The sequence below is a fragment of the Lipophrys pholis genome, assembly GCF_963383615.2.
Source record: "Lipophrys pholis genome assembly, chromosome: 21".
NCBI lineage: Eukaryota > Metazoa > Chordata > Actinopteri > Blenniiformes > Blenniidae > Lipophrys > Lipophrys pholis.
The window spans coordinates 23,456,486-23,460,701 of NC_137649.1; positions in this window are offsets into that span (position 1 = coordinate 23,456,486).

Here is a 4,216-nt window from a genome sequence, read left to right on the forward strand (position 1 = left end):
TCGTCTCCCAACGAGCTCCCATACCTCTTCATTTGTGTCAGTCCAAAGACCGGATCTCCACTGATTGTAGAGTTTTGTTTTTTGTTTTTGTTTTCTTAAAAAGTGTCTGCGTGGAGCAGGATGGACGCTCGTCTCCCCCACTCAAACCACAATACACCACAACACGTGTTCGTCCAGAGCAGCTCCACCGCATCCACTCACAAGCACAATCAGGTAGAGGTTATTGGATGTGAAATAGTTATTTTTGTAGCGACGAAAGAACCAAATCTCAGAATGATATTTATAATAAGATATAATATAAGAAGAAGGTCGTCCCGTGGCGGCCCGCTGCCTCCTCGCGGTACCGTAGGAGCAGCTTTATTTTAAGCGATGTGGCTGTGGTTGGCATCCTGGTGCCTGCTGTTCAATCACATCTGATCATTTCTAATGGTTCTTCAGTGCAGTGAGCTCAGACTGCAGGAGAGCCTCTGAAACCTCCACATCATCCCTGCCACAGTCCAGGACGGATCCAGCTGCGGCTGATGTTTGTCAAACTCCACAGAAGTTGTGTTTGGTAACATGAGACGAAGAGAAAGGTGACGGTGTAAACACCTCTTCATCCCGGAAGCAGACAGACACACTCAGACTTGATCGTCACAAACATCCGAGGCCTGTCCCCCCCGTGGTCTGTCCCCCCCGTGGTCTGTCCCCCCCGTGGTCTGTCCCCCCGTGGTCTGTCCCCCCCGTGGTCTGTCCTTCCCACTCCTGTTCGGCGCCGGTGTGTGATTACATGTGTAGAACTCTGCCAGTTCCAAGTCTGTGAAACGTGTTGCTTCACTTCTCTTTGTTTGTTTGTTTGTTTGTTTGTTTTTTGCCCCAGACTTTTTGGAATCAGAATTCTTGACGTCACCATGTGTTTGTTCGTCCTGCGTCCACCTGCAGGTCCGTCCTCTCGTGTTCACCTTCATCCCACGAAGTCATCCTCTGAACTGAAGCACAAAAACACCGCAGCTCCTCTCATCCATCAAACATCTCCTCTCATTCACTGAAGATTGAACTTTATTTTTTAGATTGTTGTTGTTTTTCCCAAGAGAGACTGTAGACCTGAAGTCTTATTTTTATACTTTACACATGATTTCACGCGAGGCCTGCTCACATTTCTTGGAAATGTGATGCTTTTGTACAAAAACTACAGTGTTTTTTGTACCGTTGGGTAGAATGGAGTATGTGGCACAATGGCAATGAGTGAAAAGTGCATAACCAACGATGGCTTTATATATTTGTTTTTATCCTAGAACACGCACAATCTGCTGAAGACGACTTTCACCTGAATAGATTTTTTAATTTTTTTTAGTGCCGCATCTCGAATTCTCCCAAATCTACGAGTTTGAAACCTTTGAATGGTTCCTGTTCGTAAACCTCCTTCATACCTGAAATTACTTGAAGTGTGTGCCTGTAATGTTAGTGATACACCGACACTATCCTTGATCATGTGACAGGAAGCCAGTGAAGAACTGATACTCTGTCATTAACCTGCAACTCTACACCCCCTAATGGCTCTACAGCTCCTCTGTTAACTCTACACCCGCCCTCGTGGCTCTACAGCGCCATTGTAGTGGCTCTACAGCTCCTCTGTTAACTCTACACCCCCCCTCTAGTGGCTCTACAGCCCCTCTGGTGGTGCAACAGCTCCATTGTAGTGGCTTTACTGACCCTCTCTTAACTCTACACCCCCCCTCTAGTGGCTCTTCAGCCCCTCTGGTGGCGCAACAGCTCCATTGTAGTGGCTTTACTGCCCCTCTGTTAACTCTACTCTCTATACTATACTCTAGTAGCTCTACAGCTCCTCTCGTGGCTCTACAGCTCCTTTGTTAACTCTACAGCTCTTCTGTTAACTCTACACCCCCCCTCTAGTGGCTCTTCAGCCCCTCTGGTGGCGCAACAGCTCCATTGTAGTGGCTTTACTGCCCCTCTGTTAACTCTACTCCACTCTCTATACTATACTCTAGTAGCTCCACAGCTCCTCTCGTGGCTCTACAGCTCCTGTGTAGCAACTCTACAGACCCTCTGTTGCGACACTACAGCTCCTCTGGAGTGCCTTTATCACCCCTCTAGTGTCTCTACTGCTCATCTAGTGACTCAACAGCCCCTCTAGTTGCTCTACAACTACTATGTAGTGACTCTATAGCCCATCTTAGTAGCGCTACAGCCCTTCTAGTGATTTTACAGCTCCTCTGTAGTGACTCTACAAATACTCTGTAACTCCTCGTAGTGGCTCTACAGCCCCTCTGTAGTGGCTCAATGAAGCTTTCACTGCTCCCACATATAGAGGTATTTGAAGCAGTTTTAAGTTCCATGATAAATGAGTCTTTAATAGAAAAATGGTTCAGTCCACTAAAATAAGCATCACATGCTAACATGTTAGCATATAAATGACACTGTGAAAGTGCTAAATGGCTAAAACAAAAAAAAACTACCGCTAAAACTGTTTAAGTATAATATGAAGATGTCAGCAGTTCTGAATAGTTTTTAAATGTCGAGAATTCAGCATAAACTGAAGTTTAGTTCAAAACAGTGAAAGTTTCTATCTTTCTGAACTGCGTTGTCTTGATGTGGCTCCAGACGACTTTATTCATGTAGCAGACCTGTGATTTCTGGCCACGCAGTAGTTGAAGTGTCTTTCCTGACCCGAAGCACAATGAGGCGGCGGCGGCGAGCCCCGACGCTCTGTGGCCTTTCTCCACCGACTCGGTCAAACCGCGCGGCACTTAGTAATTTCAACCACCAAAATAAATATTGACGAGAACAATATTTATTCTTTGTTTTTCCCCCATCTGCAAGAATTCTTCCTGTTAAGCATTCCAAAAAACAAAAACAAAGGAGAGACCCAGAAGCAGAGAGGCGGCGTGGACTCGTCTGCTCTGGCCGTGCCTTCGCTCTGTGATGCTGTCCGTTACCGTGTCTCCACGCTGAGGAGGAGACGCCTCGTGTCCTCATGTCCCTCGTGTGGATGAAATGAGCCGGAACGGCATGCTCACCCCTTCACCTCCTTATTGTGAAGTTTACTTTCCACCGATGTGTCGGTGTCTCCTCGTGAATCCCTCCTCCTCTTCCTCCTCTTCCTCCTCCTCTCTCTCCTGGTAATCACAGATGCTCTATTGGTGGAAATCATTTTTAAAAAATAAATATGTTCTTTATAAACTTCTCATGTCTGTTGTGGCCTTCATCCAATAGGTTGATGGTTTATTTAGTTTTTTTTTTACAGTGCGCTCCACTTGAGAGAATGTAGAGCTCACCGGGTAACGTGCAGTACTGGAGACTGTACTTTTGTATGTATTTGACCAACTTTGCTCAAAAACTATTGACCTGCGTTGCACGAACTCTTCAGGGATGATTTATCATCATCACAGGACCAATCGGTTAGATTTTGCAACGTTAACGGCTAAACGAGTAAATACCCCCCAGAAAACTGCGGAAAAAAAATCCCCATACGAAGCGGATGAGCGAGGCGCCTCCATGGAGATCGGAGATCAGCGTCTGTTGCCATGGAGACGCCCCCCCCCCGATAAATCATCCCTGAAGATTTCATGCAATTCGGGTGAGTAGTTTTTCTGAAAAGTTGGTCAAATATATACAAAGCAATAAATACATGCAGACGAACACACAAGCTTCTCGCCTGACTTTCCTCGGTCAAGGTAACAATCAGAGTGGATCAGATCACCAGCGCCCCCTGGAGGAGGCCAGTGACACCAGGCACCACATCCTAGGGAACACCAGCGTCCAGCGGAGAGGAAACGTCAACAGGACCCGGCAGAGGATTGTATTTATTAGTATTATTATTGTTACGGTGGTCCCTGGTCCCTCTATTAGTATTAGTATTAGTATTAGTATTATTCTGACTTCTCATGAAAACAACTGCAGTCGAAGTGCTGAACTACTGAGGGAGGAAACATCACAAGACGTCCAGTGAAAAGCAGTTCAGAGGTTGAAGAAATTCTCTCCCTCTCTTCTCTCTGTTGCTCTCTCTCTCTCTCTCTCTCTCCCCCTCTCCCTCTCTTTGCCCCCTGTCACCCCCCCCCCCCCCCCCCCCCCCCGATCTATGGTTTGAATCCCTCCCCACAATCCACCTGCTTGTTCTTTTCTTCCTTCTTTCTGCTGCAGTGTGAAGAAATAAAAGCCGGTTGAATAGTAATTGATTCCTGTTGCTCTGATCTCACATCTGCTCCTGACTTTTACA